At 33.3% G+C, this 16,422-nt stretch overlaps 1 protein-coding gene across 1 annotated transcript in view; it reads left to right on the top strand.

Annotated features, from left to right (window-relative positions):
* Positions 1 to 4,875: 4,875 nt before the first annotated feature.
* Positions 4,876 to 16,422, top strand: part of LOC128861560 (glucose dehydrogenase [FAD, quinone]) — a 102,988-nt gene continuing 91,441 nt past the window's right edge. The window contains exon 1 of the mRNA XM_054099805.1: positions 4,876 to 5,571. The gene's annotated coding sequence lies outside the window, so the exon portion shown is untranslated. The remainder of the gene's footprint in view (positions 5,572 to 16,422) is intronic.

The raw sequence follows: 16,422 nt of genomic DNA, 5'->3' as shown, positions 1-16,422 counted from the left end.
CATGTAGTTTTGCCATTTTTTAGATTGAATTGTCATATGGTGCGTTGTCTTGTTGAAACACAATTTTTTTATTTGCCATTTGCGGCCGTTTCTTTACAATTTCGACTTTCAAACGTTCCAATAACGCTATATACATATAATGTAGACTGTTGATCGTATTTCCCTTCTCAAGATAGTCGATGAATATTACACCACGTACATCCCAAAATAGTGAGGTCATAACGTTTCCAGTCGATGGTTGTGCTTTCGGGCGCTTTGGATGAGATTCACCAGTCCCTGTCCACTCAGATGACGTTCGCTTTGATTCCGAAGTGAAAGGATGGATCCATATTTCATCCATATGACAATCGAATTTGGACGTCCAGAGCGCTGTGCGCCAGCGGTGCCTCTACGAGCGCGTTTTAAGTTAGCAAACGATCGTTTTATTGTTGTTTCTCATTGAGCAGAATCCCCATAACACTTTTCAAGCCACTGCTTCGCTTGAACGGTATTTTTTTCTCATCAAGAAGCAGTCTAAAATTAAAACACGAAATTCATTTTGATCCATTGTTTCGAACTATTTTCAATATATAATCCAAAATAAACTTATTATTTAAATTAATTAAGTTATCCAGCTCAAACTAATAACGCCATTTGCTGTGATGGTGTGCTAATTGGTTGCAGCCCCACTGTAAGTGAAATTTAACCTAACATAAATTAAGCTGTAACTGTTAAAAGCAAGTACACATACCTGTGCAAAGATTCTTACCCATTTTCGTAAAAGCGAAGCAAAGATGAGAATGGAAAATATCTGCCAAGCAGTGCGTAATGAAAAGCTTATGAGAAAAGCTTTCTACACAGATGCATATGGATGGGTTTATAAGTGTATTTATAGCAGCAAAGTTGTCCTCATGCACATCAGCCATCAGAGCTTACATAGAATTTTCATTAGCAACATAAAAATTACAATTACATTTACAAGTAATTTTTGTCTTCATTACAACAAGCAGTATTTTGTAATTGGAATCAATTAAGTGCTAGTTATGTAGTTTTTTTCCAAGTGCTTGGAAAAGATTTGCAAATATGTATAATATTTTTCTTGCAATTTCATCAACCGGAATCGGAGGAGAACTTTAGTTTTAGAAATTGTAAAACTAATTGAGAGGTCGAAAATTCTCAATTAAAAAATATTTAATAAATTTATTTTGATTACTTTTTAAATTTACTTCGTAAATGCAATTAAAACGAAACCTATATTTTTCAATTGCATTCTCAATCCCAATATTAATTTCCACTACATAAAACAATACCTGAAATTCAATAGAAAACAAAACCATACTTTTGTAATTAATCAATTCCCTTGTTGTGCACTGAAAAAATCGACTACTAGACCAGGTAAAGTTCTGGCAGGACCCAACCAAGCGGCAATTGGGCTCGTTGTTTGTGCTTTCGAAATTAGTCGGGGAAGGCCTGGCTTCTCGCTCGACTGTATCCGAGTACTTCGATATTAAGCTCATCTGGATTCTCAGTCACAGCGGCAGAGGGGAAAACTACTAAGCTGATGAGCTCGCTACACAGGGGACTCAGGAGGCGGTTTTATCGCAAAACGAAAGAATTGGGGATCCCTTGAGAACCTAAGGCCTACTCCTGGAAAGATGGGTCTCGCGTCAACTCAATGAGCTCTGGGCTAGTGCGCAAACGTGCAAAGTCGCGAGCTCCTTTTGACCATCGGTATTTTTATGTTACATTCGATTATGTTAAATAACTAAGAAAATGTGAAGGTTGATGTTAATACTGCTGATATTTTTATTGAGAAAACACAGAGCAATCCGCCTTATAAATAATAATACTGAAAAATTTCATTTCATCGTCGACCAACTCTTTAAATAACTTGCGAAACTCTTCATCTTCCTCTCATCCAAACATTTTCTACAGTATATTTCTCCCAAATCCTCCTAGGGATGCCTCATCGGATATTGTCATCGACCAGGCTTCTGCGCCACATGATACGATGGACATGAGGGAGCCTTATAGAGTGTTAGTTTTGTTCGTCGATAAATGATTTTCCTACGCAAATGCCTACTTAGTCCAAAGTAGCACTTGTTGCCAGAGAAATTCTCCGTTGGAGTTGAGTTTTTACGTGATTATTTGATTATATGACTTCTCAGAAGAAAATGTGTTTGGTATCAAGTGGCTCCAATTTATTATTTTTTGTTTTATGCTCATCTGTATATTAGCTTGAAACTCTTCCAGAGCTATATTCACTTCAGCAAACTGCAAGAGTCAAAAACATGCCTTTCAAGGACCGATTTTTCGATGCTAAGATGACCCTTTGCAAGCTCGCTAATATACAATCCGGCTCTCTTGATTAGAGGCAATATTTTTTATGGAATAAATTGGTTATTAATGCAACTGAATTTGATCTAGTAACTCAAGGTTTCTAGTTTTATTCCATACAAATTATTGACTCTAATCAAATGAACTAGACTGTATATCACTTTTTCGCTTCTAAACGAGTAGAATCAGCTAAAACTACGGTTGCTTTCAAAAAAAGCTTATTTAAATATTGGAAAAATTGTCAAACGCAACAAACTAACTCGGGCCAGAACTTTGGAATTCAAGCTACGATGGAATCCTTCGAATAGAGATGCCTGATGATGTGCATCTAGTTGGGTACGCTGGCGACTTTGCTGCTCTAATAATCCCTAGAAACACTGACGAACCCAATAGGAAGTTAAATCAAGTGATAACCCGAGTACAGACATGGCTAGAGGATCACGGATTAAAACTGACCACAGAGAAAACACAGCTAATTCTTCTAACCAACAGGTGTGTCCCTTTAAAAGTAGACATGCAAGTACTCGTTGCCACTTTATGGACAGAAATAGTGGTCAAATATCTGGGATTGCAACTGGAATCAAAATTAACTTACTGGGCGCACATAAATCAGGCTGCCACAAGAGTTACCAAAGTAAGCGGCATATTAAGTAAGCTCATGAAGGTCCAGCTCGGAGCAAGCGAAAACTTTCAATGGATACGCCGAACTCGATTCTTCTATGCGGATGCGAAATGTGGGCAGATTCGCTAAGCGTGAAATGCTGACGAAAAACTTTGCAATCTGTGCAACGCACCTGCGCTCTCAGAGTGTCTTCTTTATACAGAACAGTATCTAAAGCAGTGGATTTAGCTATCAGCGGACGCATTCCTTTAAATCTTCTCGCACAAGAGCGCAAACGGAGATGGCAAGCAAAAATCTCAGGGATTCCGGTAGATTGATAGCGACACTAATACCCGATTTAAAATAGTGGGTAGAAAGAAAGGACGTGGAAGCTAGCTATTACCTAACCAGGTTTTTGTTCGGACACGGGTCCTTTCGCAAATATTTGAAGTAAATGGGAAAGGTGAGCCTACCAAATTTCATTTATGGAGACACTGAACACAATGAAGCAGAGCACACCTTCTTCAAATGCGGGAAGTGGACCACAGGGAAAGCAGCTCTGCAACGAGCTATTTATGTAAGTATATATATATAATTGGCGCGTACACCCTTATTTGTGTGTTTGGCCGAAGCTCCTCCTCCTATTTGTGGTGTGCGTCTTGATGTTCTTTCACAAATGCAGGGACCTACAGTTTCAAGCCGATTTCGAACGGCAGATATTTTTATGAGGAGCTTTTTCATGGCAAAAATACACTCGAAGGTTTGCCATTGCCTGCCGAGGAGCGACCGCTAATAGAAAAAACTTTTCCTGCATTTTAGTCTTTCACCGAGATTCGACCCAATGTTCTCTCTCTGAAATCCGAATGGTAGTCACGCACCAACCCATTCGGCTACGTGTAAGTACACATGAAGAAATAATTGAGGAAATGATGATAGGCGAAGAAAAATGGAATGCCTTTGAAAATTTCGTTGAATATAATATATTATCCAAAAAAAGGGGCGTGAAATGGAAACTTATGTCAAAGAGCATTTTCAAAGCAGGCAACCCTGGACGCAGGGTGAGTAAGTAAGAGTCCTTATTAGGACCGTCGTTCTTAGCCATCTTGGACCTCTACCTCGAAGCAATGCGGAAGCAGTCCCGAGGTTGAGACGGGAGATGTTTTTAGTTGGATCACCACACACACAAAAACTAACTTGTTGAAAGCACTGAAAAGAAAATGAGTTTCGCCCAAAAACAAGCTGCCCATGCCAAAGCTTCACTTTAGGTAAGAAGTGGCAATCTTATCTACAACATTTTCTCAATGATGCGCAGCTGACCTTGATATGGCGTCCTCGTTTTACGCCTTTTGAAGCTGCGATTCAACTTTCTGGGAAAGTTAGAGAAAGAGTGCAGTTAGTGCTAAATAGGGATCAATTTGTCTGTGGTTGGCTGGCTGAAGAGTGCAGAATCCAACTAGCGCTTCCAAACTATTTTGTTGCCACATCCTTGTTACCAAATTGTATAACGGTTATTTACAGCATGACTATATCCAGTCTGGGCGGCTTAAGAAACTTAATAGGTTGTTAACATCTAGACCAAACAGGTGTTCGAGACTGTCGAACAGGTCCGTAGGACATTCACAAAGGAAGTGGAAAATCGTTTCCTTTTTTTAAAATGATCTTAGCACAAAACTAAGTACACTGAGAATAACAGCTGCCTAAGTTAATCTAAACCTAATTCATTAAGCCAAGGTCCAGTGTTTCCTAGCAGCTGCACACAAAATAGTAGTAAGAGCTAATCTTTTATTGCCGAACAACTGACAACAGCTAACAGCTGAACCAATGACAACAATGGCAATAGCAACTACAGTAACTGCAGCACGACGTATGCCAATAACTCTCAGCAGCTTCGGCAATGCAGACTTGAGCGCGCGCGTTTATAAAAACAGCGAAATACGCCGCAGCAACGGTTGTTTGATGCCGAACGCGAGTGCGAACGTTTGAACAGCTGACATGAAATAGCGGCAACTGAACGGTTTTCGGTGATTTATTGTGTGTATAGCAGTGCATTTTGTTTGAAGATAAACTCAAAGATCTAAAAGCAGACAAAGCGAATGTTGCAGTAGACTTGTGCAAGAAATAGAGTACTTAGAAGTAATTCCTAAATTAGCAAACCAAAAATAAAACGAAAAAAACGTGCCGCGATTACATGTGAAGCATGTGTATGTGCTTTGGTTGCAAGTAGCAATTGTAATTCAGTTGCATGGAACATTCGCGTACATACTTACAAACATACATAGATTGTCATAAAGCGCGGTAGTAGCGGGCCAATAATCGCAAGTTACCAAGGGAGACCGTGAAACGGCCAATCGAAAAACAAAAACAGAATCGCAGAAAACACATACAAGAATTGCATGCCCATGTACATATATGCAAATGCATGTGCTCGTAGTAAAGGTTTTGCATAAGCGCAGTGCATCGAAACGAAAGACTTAAGCAACGAACTCTGTTGGGTAGCGAGGCTAAAAGCGTCTTGCTACTTTGAAATCTATATCGACAGCTCAACGCACAAATGCCAAACAGTGGGTGACGGATTGGAAGAAGACCGATTAGAAGCGAGATAGACATAAGAAGAAAAACAGCAATAACAGCAAGTATCAGCTTCCTTTTCCTTTGTAAGTAGCAAAAAATTAGAAACACATAAAAATCAAAAAACATTGGAGGCAATTATGTAAGGGGCAAAAAATATAAGCAGCGCATAGAATACTCGTAATTGTAGCGGGGCAAAAGTGTGTGTGGAGCGAAGGTTGCACCAAACTAAATATATAAAAAAATTGAAAACGAAACGAGAAATCCAACTCATTAGCGTCAGTAAACACGGAATATAACACCAAGCAAGAGAAAAAACAAAAAAAAATAGACTACAAAATCTTTACTTAATTTTGATTTAATAGCACAAAGCCATATGAAAAAGTCAAAGTTGAAGTTGAGCTTCTTACCTTCCGTAATAATTCAGAGAACTTTTTTTGTTGGGAATTGAGCAATAACAAAATTGCATCCCGGTATTTACGGAACAATCAATTAATTAATCAAAGATATAAACACACTCTTCCACTTGGGCATTAGATGCAAGCAGAAGGTCGTAAGTTCGATTCCTAGTAAGACATTTTTGTTTTCAATAGAGGCTTCCCGCCTAGAGACGGCAAACTTTTAAGTGAAACTTCTGCTTTATTGAAACGTTTCGAAAATGGCAAAAAAACTTTAAGTTTTCATTTGTGGGTTAACAAGAAGAATTTATGAAGTTTGACACACTTTTTAAAAAAGTATGAGCCAGGTTTTAATTTATGTTATACAAAATATATAAAGTATACTGCCTATAACGCAAAAACTTCTTTCAGAAAAAATATTTTTGTTTCTAAATTTTTCTTAACCTCCAACTAAAAATATTAGTCTCATTTAAAGAGGAAGCACTGTTCCAAATATTCTGTTATAATTACTTTTTAAATTTTCTGCTACAAAACTTTTTGGTCTTAGAAAATGTGGTAATTGATGTTCCCCAATTTCTCGGATTTTTTTCCTGTTCAAAACCTTAAATTTTATGCAAAAATTAGTTTAGTGATTTATTATTTACTTAGTGATTTATTTTTATTTCAATTAAAATTTCTTTTTATATTTATATACTATTTTAATATCATATTCTTAGCCATCCAAATTTTTTTTTGAATAATTTTTTTACTAAATAAAAAATAGATTTTTTTGAAAATCTTATTATTGGCCTTTACGCGCTCCATTGCTTGTCTGTTTGTATCCTGCAGCTGTCTAGTTAACAATTTAAAATTTTAAATCTTCCGGCTGGGTGATTAATTTTGCGCCTCCTTTTATTAACTTCAATTTAAATTTTTATTCTTATGTTAGTTTTCCTAATTATATTTTATTTGGGGAGCCGTAAGCCCTGACAGCCAGTGCTCCTCTTTTCTTAGTTGTGAAATAATAATTGTATTATTGAATAAAAAATTAATTGTGTTATTATCTTTCTTTGTAAATAAATAAAGAAGTATTTCATTTTTATAAAACAAAAATTTATTAATTATATTTAATTCTTATGTTTTAATGTGAATCTTTATAAAAATTTTCACAATTTATTTATATTTTTGATTTAGTTTTTAATTTTAAATTTTATGTAATTTTAACTCAATTTTTACTTTATTATAATTGTTATGTATATTCACATACATTTATCTAGCACTATTCCCCCAGTGATCGACGCGATAACAATCAATCATCAGTCCTTTATCATTATTTTCTTGTTTGCATTTTATTTATTTTTTATTAATTCTTATTTCTTTATTTTAATTTCGTTGCCACTTTTGTTTTCATTTTTCCGTATTTTTTTTAAGTTTCAATTTAAGTTTTATTCCTATGCTAGGTTTCTTAATTTCTTTTCTATAATTTTTCTTTGTATGTTTTATTTTTATAAAAACTTTTTATTTTTTATTTTCTTATTTTAAATTTCGTTTTTAATGTAATATTTATGATTTATATACAATATATTTTTTACTTATTTCATTTTAATTTTAAATTTAGTTCAATTTAACCAATGGCAGTTTTTATTTTATTGTAGTTTGTATATATATTATTGTATATAATTATAATATTTTTACTTATTTTAATTTTTTCCTAAACGAATTATTAAAAACGAATATTTAAAGTCGATTTTTAGTTTTGTTTCCATTTTTTATGTTATATTCTCTTTTAATTGGCAGAATTATTTCTATTTGTTCTTTATTTACTAGGTAATTTTAATCCTAATTTTTTATCCAAATTTTAGTTTTAGTAATAATTTTAGTTTCTGTATTAATTATAATATTTTTTTTTAACTTTTTCAATTTGCCTAATTTTAGTTTTAGTTTTAATTTTAATAGCAAATTTAGTTTTTATATTTTTACAATTTTTGTGTTATTTACAATATCTGTTTTGTTTGTTTTGTTTTAGTTTTAGTTGTAATTTTAAAATAATTTTGATTTTAATTTCAGTTCTATTATTAATTAATTTCTTTTAATTTTTTTAACTTTTTCAATTTTTTCAATTCTTTGAAATCTATTATTTTTTCAATTATTTTTCCTTTTTAATTTTTTAGATTTTACTTCCAGTTTTAATTTTGATTCTAATTTTAAATTTAAATTTTTTTTAATATTTTTCACTATTTAGATTTGTTTAATTTCAATTTTGGTTTTAATATTAATTATAATGTTTTATTTTTTTGTACTTTTTTAAATTCAAAATTAAAATTTTTTTAAATTTAAATTTTTTTTCATTTTTTTTCACTTTTTAAATTTGTTTAATTTTAATTTTAGTTTTAATATTAGTTAGGTATTTTTTTAAATTTCCTTTATACTTTTTTAACTTTTCCCTTTTTTTTAATTTTACCTTGCGATTGAATTTTATTAATAATTTTAATTTTACTTATAGATTTAATATGCATTTTTTTATTCTTATTTTAATTATATAATAATATTTTATAATTTATTGTATAATGTTAATATTTTCTTAATATTTTTCATTTTTTATACCTTTCAGGTTTCATTTTTATAATATTGTAATAATAATTTTAGTTCTAATCTTAGTTATAACTTCCTTAATTTGTTTTCATCTTGAATTAAATTTGATTTTAATCTTAGTTTTAGTTTACATTTTTTTCTTTTGCATCAGTTTTAATTTTCGAAATCTGCACTATAAAATAGTTTAATTTAAACCACTTACAGTTCAAGACTACTTTATCAATTCAACCAACCTATCTTCATTCCGAATCTTTGAAATTTCTGAGAAAATTTACACTCAGCTGTGCACAACGCACCATAGAAATATTTTTTCGGGGCTGATAATGAACCAACAACTGAATCTTTTCGATTTCTCGGCTTCACTAAAGGGGGTGCACTTAGGTATATGTATGTAAGTGCAGACTCCGATTTGATTGCCTCGAATTATCACAGGTACGCTTACAAAGCTTATCTAACATTTTCTTACATACAAAAGCTGAAGGAAACATTTGCTTAAAACAAATACAACGTGGCGCAAAATTAGTCACCCTAAATGATATTTGACATGTGTGAAGTATCTAATAAATAAATTAATGGTGGAGCACTTGGCGTTTAATTTAAAGATTTTTTTAAGTTGTGATCTACCACAAACTGAGTAAACTCGATTTCTAGAATCATTTTTTTAGTTATATTTGTTTCACTGATATTCTGATCATATATATGTAAGTATATAGGTGTATGTATGTATGTAATACTTGCAAAAAATCGTGAAATCAAATTAACTGGATTACCAGCTAAACATCGAAACTGCAACTCGCATACATACTTTTATTGAACAATATTAATGCACACCTATATAAGTATGTATGTATGGGTGTGTGTGCACGCTTTATATAAATTATTATTTTGCACTTTTTTTATTATTACATATTAAATGTGGCATGCTTGAACTTAGCGGTGCTATGAAGTTGCATGTTTGATCACTGGAAAAAGAAAAATAATTAGGTAATAAATAGCTTTTGAATCAGGGTAAAGAGAGATATTAATGCAGAATAGAGCGTGAAATGCAAGCGAACAAAAGCAAAAGATCCGTTTTTAATCTTTTGTTTTATTTGTTTGTAAAATCTGCTGGCGTTGCAGTGCCTGTGTCTGACATTAGGCAGAAACGCTTTCTTGCTAAATTTGTTAAGCAAAATGTGAAGCTATCGGGTTGATAAGCAAGTAATTTCGGGTCTACAGAGGGAACAAGTAGTGTACAATTAAATAAAAGAATTCTTATATAAGTACAAGAAATGAGCTTTCAAGAAACACAAATTTTGGAATTTATTTCAGCACCTGCTTGTTTTCATGCTCGTAGTACCACTGACGCTTATCAACAAAAATACGAATTATTAATAATATCAAGATCAGATCATCATATTAGTGAACATTTCAGCACCCCGAAAGTTTTGCAAATTTGCATTAAATTAAAATCAAGGCATTACAATGGATACGATGACATCAATTCCCAACGAAGCTGCAATAATTTTGCTCGCGTTGCCAAGTCTGTGTGAGGCCTTGCATTAACGTGGCGGTACCAAATGATTGTTTTGCATTTGTCAATTGTGTCCATTTTGCCTTGTTTACTTCCTCCATTTTCATTACTTGTCGACTATAATCTCTGAACTGGTCTTTTGGTTTCTTGGAAGCTGCTCAAACACGCAACATCTTTGTGATGGCCATTAAATTGATGGTATGACTTTGGTTTGATGCAATGCAGGTTTCATTGTATTTTGTGCTGGTTCATCACGCTTGAGCCATGATTATTTTCGATTGATGTTACTGCAGCCAATAAATTTTGCATCACCAAAACGATGATTCATTTCAAAACCGGATTCATTTTATTGTGTTTCAGATGCATAGTGCAAACCGCCATGCGTTGTGTTAAATGAATCTTTAGCAAGTCATTGGGAGCCCCAAGTATCGAGCTTCTTGAGATGGTAAAAAACATTTGAAGGAGTTGTAAATTCGATGTTAATACACTTAAAGATAGGCTGTCACTTTTGTGCATCATTAAAAGGTGATTAGGTCAAGCACCAATCCCCATTTGTAGTATGCCACCTGTTGTGGAGGTCATGAGTGGTGCAGCAGTGACAGTGCCATGTCGAAGATTTTTCATGAAATTTTTCAAGCATCTCTAAGCTGTTTAAATGCATTGCAAAGAGCAAAAATCGGCTAAGTCTTTAACTAACCCAAACAATCGTGGTTTTGTAACTGGCCGCTCTGCAGCTACGAAACTTGCGGTTTTTAGTGAATTCCGTACGTCATCGGCATTTAACAAAGTCTCGCTCGTAAACAAGTTAGCGAGATAGAGCTTTCACTCCACCTTTCTGCAATGGCTTAAGTCATATTTGACGGGCAGAGGATGGTGTTAAAACTCGATGGCGTTTTATCGAACCAAGGTTTGTTTTATTTCATTTATTGCTACTACAGGTGTCCCCCAAGGGAGCATCTTAAGACCACTTTTATTTGTGATTTTTATTAGTTACATAAGCAAATGTTTTTCCTTTCCTTTCTTGCTTTGTGCGGTTGATTTACAAATTTCCTCATCTGTTACGGACAAATGTTTTCGCTCAACATTTTCGAAGCGTTAGTATCTTTCTAACACATCCTACACCATTCCTAATAATGTAATTCAGGATGTAACAGAATTTAAGGATCTTTGGGTTTTATTCGATACGAAAATTTCCTTTAGTGGTCATATTCATTTTATTCTTTCAAAACCGTACTCGCTTCTGGGTTTCATTTGTCGCAATGCTTCTGAATTTTTTAATCCGTATACCAATAAACGGCTATTTACGGCTCTTGTTCTTGTTTTCACTTAGATTAGGATATTATTATTGGCGGCCTTTTGACCAAATTTCGATAAATAGAGTTGACCGCATTCACAAAATACTTCTTAAGCAGGCCCTACTTCCTTACGATTTAAGGCCCCTGTTCCATCCAATAATTCTCCATTAATCCCTCTAGAAATGAGAGAAGAGTCTTCTTGATTTCATTTATTTTCAGTGTTGTTAATAGCATCATAGACTCTACCGGTAAGCTTTAATGTTCCCCAAAGAAGTCTTTGCATTGTTTACCCTTTTTATGGGGCAAACTTGAAGACTAAATTTGTAAAAAGTCACCTATTACTCGCGCACTTTGAGGCTATAATTCGTTATCCAATTCCAGCCTGCTTGATTTTGCTTTAACTGCAGCTGATTTTGTAAACTTTTAAATTTAGTTGCTTAAATTTAGTTGGAAGTTTGGCTTGTTTTCCTCTACATTCTTGTAATCACATGAAATGGCACAACCCTAAGAAACTCCATAAGTGGGGATACAAAATAGTGGCTCTAAGTGGAGCATCTGGCGTATGTTATCCATTTAAGCCGGATACACAAAATGAAAAAAATAAAACATCTCAGCGAACCAGATCTTGATGCTTCCTCCAGAAGCAAAACTTTCCGTTCCTATTATGATAATTATTTTACCTCTTTACCCTTGTTAAAGTACCTTACCAAGAAAAGATTTTAAGATTGGCAACTATAAATAAAAATCGGAACCCAAGATGTAAATTGCGCGATCAAACAACTTTAAAAGTAGTTATTTAGTTGAATATGTGAATTCGTTTGATGGATGAATATAACTACTGTGGCCTGAGTGGCCAATAAAGTTATTTACTTGACATCGACTTTTGCAGGGGTAATTCCCGAAGATAAATTTCAACGCTACGACATAGTTAAAGACTTGGAAGAAGAAGTTAAGGACTTGCTTGAATTGCGATTAATATAAAAATTTATTTTTATGATATTTAATTTTAGGGTAGTTCTTAACACTATGTTAATACTGGACTGACTGCCAACATATTTGACAGTCGTATTTATACTTATACCTCATCTTATTGTTTAGGTACACGACTTGTATATTCGTTTCTTTGTTCGCTGTTTAGGAAAAACATGTTTATCTCTTGTGATTCTTAAAATACATATGTTTGGCTTTCTTGATTATACTTAGAATTTACTTAACTATTTTTAGTTATATGTGTGAATGAAATCATTCCTTAACTAAGCTAAGTCATTCAAAGGTTCGGCGCAGCCCTTACCACCACAGCCAGTAGATCAAAATGAGTTGGGCTATTGACCGATTTGAACTAATAATTGTAGGCGTTGCAAGTTTCCGAAGTACACAGAATACACACAAGCGCTCCGCGAAAAATGTATAACACCCTTTGTTGCTGATGTGCAGCATAATATTTTTTCTTAAAATAAATGGAATCTTTCAGAATATCAAAAACTCGAACACACGTTTTTTTTATTTTAAGGTTTTCTGCCAAAACAAACTAACTTTCACTGAAAAATATGTAGTTGCACATCAAAGGGGTAAGTGAGATAAATGAGCCTCACCTCTCTCTAAAAAAATCAAGTTTTAGTATTTCAGAAACCTTATAACCCCATTTAATGGTAAAAATCTATACTTATATACCTTAAAAAATTCTATGAAAACTCGAGCCTTCACTTCAAAATAAGTAAAGCCTTTTCACAGAAAACTAAAAAAAATAGCAGCAAGAGCTTAGCTTAAAATTGGATTTAAAATTATTTTAATAATTATTTACTATAAGGGAACAAAAAGGGATTTTCAATAGTACAAGGTGGGGCGAAATTAATCACCCTTTCAGAAGATTTATAATTTTTGCCAATGGTGTACATCAATCATATTTGACACTTGTGACAGCTGCAGTTAACAAACAGACAAGCAATGGAGCACGTAAAGGTCAAAATAAAATTTCCATCAGTCAAAATAATTTTTTATTTAGTAATAAGGTATATATAGGTGTATAATCTAGCGTGCGGCTGTTTTTGGCATCAAGTGTACTTATCATGGCATATTGAACAGGTATTAACTATTGAATATATGACCTCTTATTTGTCAAATTTTGTTTAAATTACCTCAACTATCAATCTTTGTTTATTAATTTTGACATTTTAAGAGCCAAAAGCATGCACAAACAACACTGCTTTTGTAGTAGATAATTTTAAGGCATTTATTTTTTGAAGACGCGGCGACAAGTTGCATTTTCCATTCGATCAGTCTAATTTTTGACTTCTTTAACATTTTTATTCTTATATTCTATTTTAAAATGTGAAAAATTCTCTTTGAGCAAGATAACTTAGCTCCTCTATTAGTGTGAGCTGCGTTAGAATGGTAACATCTAATAAGTTGTTCCTATCTACTTTCTCCCACTTTTTCTAAACTTCTGCTTTCAATATAAACAGTGTATTAGTGCCACTATTTGTTATAGCACTGCATTTGTATAGCTATTGGCAATTTTTTTTTTTTTTTTTGAGGACGGTATTGCGTAGTTTCTTGAGCTTCCGTTGTATGGAGAAAATGCGAAAGACCGCCGATAGAAACAATTATCAAAAATCTACGCGATTTTCGAGCCGCTTCAAACTTCCAATTTATTATATTAAATTTACTGGACTTTAAACTGTCTTTAACTTTAACGAATATTTGAGGGGTTCTTTTTTATTTTTTTGCACAAAGTTTGCAGCTGGGTCTTATATGATTTTTGTAGGAGAGTGAACTAAATTTTTATAAAATATATATATATATAAATATAAGTATAAATAAGAAGAAAATAAATTGTGAAAACTTGTCAAAGTATTGACACATAGTTTTTCAATGTAATAGTATAGTCATTAGTCCTGCTGACTTAAAAAATGTAGCTTTGAAAAAAAATCGTTAAAAATGCGCCGAAATTTAAAATAAAAGTACAAGGTAGCGCAAAATTAATCACCCTAACCGAAGATTTATAACTTTTGTAAATGGCTTCGGATGTCAATCATATTTGACACTTGTGAATTAGACCGCTGCAGTATACAAACAGACAAGCATCACTCAAAAATAATATTTTTTTATTTAGTAAAAAGTTTTTCAAAGTCAAAAAAGGAGAATATGGATATCGATGGAAAGTTATGTTCCGCCTCCTTTGGAGCCGAGCTCCTCCTCCTACTTGTAGCGTGCATCTTGATGTTGTTCCTCAAATGGAAGGGCCTACAGTTTTATGCCGCCTCTGAACGGCAGATATTTTTTTATGAGGAGCCTTTTCATGGCAGAAATACACTCGGCGGCTTGTCATTAACTGCTGAAGGGCGACTGCCATTAGAAAAAACTTTTTTTACCAATTAGTATAACGTGCCCGAGGTTGAATGGTAGTCACACATCAGCCCATTCCGCTCGTAAAAAATTGTTCCAGCCATGATTCTTCGAATGTGTAATTTTTAATGTATTCAAACACTTTCAGCAAAAATATTTTTTATTTCTACAATACCCTAACCTTCCAAGACCTTAGTCTTGCCACTCAAGATGGACGTTCCAAGAGTGGTAACAACGTCGCTTGATTTGGTGAGAAAAATGCGAAGCAAAATAAGTACTTTTTTATATTTATTTTCTACGTACTTGGATTGGTCTTCTTTAAAAATTACATATTTCGATGTTGTGTCAAAAATGGCTTCTGCCATCTCACCAATGCGTATATCATCACAGCTCTGCATGTTTGAGATGAAATTTGTTTTAAACGCTTTGCGCATCACTTTTATAAACTTTTAACTATATGAGTACATACAAATACATATAGAGTACGTACAAATATTTTATGCAATAAAATTATATACGACTTTTTTTTTGTATAAACCGACCCGCCCTAATGCAAATACATATTTTCATCTAAAACATACAATACAATGTGCCTTTAATACATATATACGTTACGAGTGTTTGTATGCAGAAATCTAAATAATAAATACATACATACATACACACATAGTTTGCTTAAATACAGCGCCAATATTGTGGTAATTGTTTAACTAAACAATAGTTGAAGAATAATAAAAGATCCATCAGTGCAACCTCAATTTTATCAAATAAGAGATGAGAAAACAAAAGCAGCAACAAAAAAAGAGTTGCACAAAAATCGGCAAAAATCCGCTTCGCTCACAGTAAAATATCGAACTACAAAAGTTAATGAATCGCAACAATAACAAAACCAAAACCAACAAGCGTCATCAATAGGCAGCACAAGCTGCACTCACAACACCGTTACGAACGAACACCAACGCATGCCAGCACTTTCATTGCAATGACTTGACGAAATAATTATGTTTCAATGATGAATTGTTCCAAATAACAAAAAAGTTGAAGTTTGTTGTGCAATTTTTTTTTATCAAGTTTTCCTGAACTTTGTTTGCTCTCTTTGTTATGAATTTCTCTAGCAGATTACAGCTTTGCTGGTTTTTTTTCAATTGCTTTGTTAAATATTTGCGTGGCATTTAAAATCACAGAATCATTACAATTAATTATTCAAAAGGCAGCAGTTCGATGCAGAGGTGTGGATTCATTTATCAATTATTATTAATTTGTGCAGTTCAAATGATTGATATCCGTTCTTATATTCCAGATCCGAGGTTGAAGGTACTTATTAACCAATTCAAATGTTCACACAGTAACGTAATAAGAAACACAACAACTGCCAGCAATTAACAGTAAGCTTTTTAACATTGTTTATATGGTGGCTCTCAGTGAGAAACCTGCATTATAAATATTCCCCTCAGCCAGTGAGGGATGACAATGGAAGATGAGAATAAATTTCCTTCTCGTGTATATCTGCACACATATGTAAATATATTGTATCTAAGCATAACTTAATTTGTATTTAACCCCTTACGCCTATAGAAACAACAGTTCGATGAAAACCATAGATGGGCATAGGCAACTTCAAATTTGTAACTTTTTCTATATCTTAGATCTGCCATGTGTATTTAAATACACAACGATTTGCTCCAGGTCCTCAGTGAATGTGAAATTTGTTAGCAATGGCAATATTTTGCTCACCATACAGAAAGATGCAGTTGAAATCCACTGTCTTATGCGCCAATGTTTTATAAAAAATGTATTAATTTCAATTAAAGTTCG

The sequence above is a fragment of the Anastrepha ludens genome, chromosome 2 (genome assembly GCF_028408465.1).
Source record: "Anastrepha ludens isolate Willacy chromosome 2, idAnaLude1.1, whole genome shotgun sequence".
NCBI lineage: Eukaryota > Metazoa > Arthropoda > Insecta > Diptera > Tephritidae > Anastrepha > Anastrepha ludens.
The sequence above is the reverse complement of the archived record's forward strand: the minus strand, read 5'-3'. Positions and strand labels throughout refer to the sequence as shown.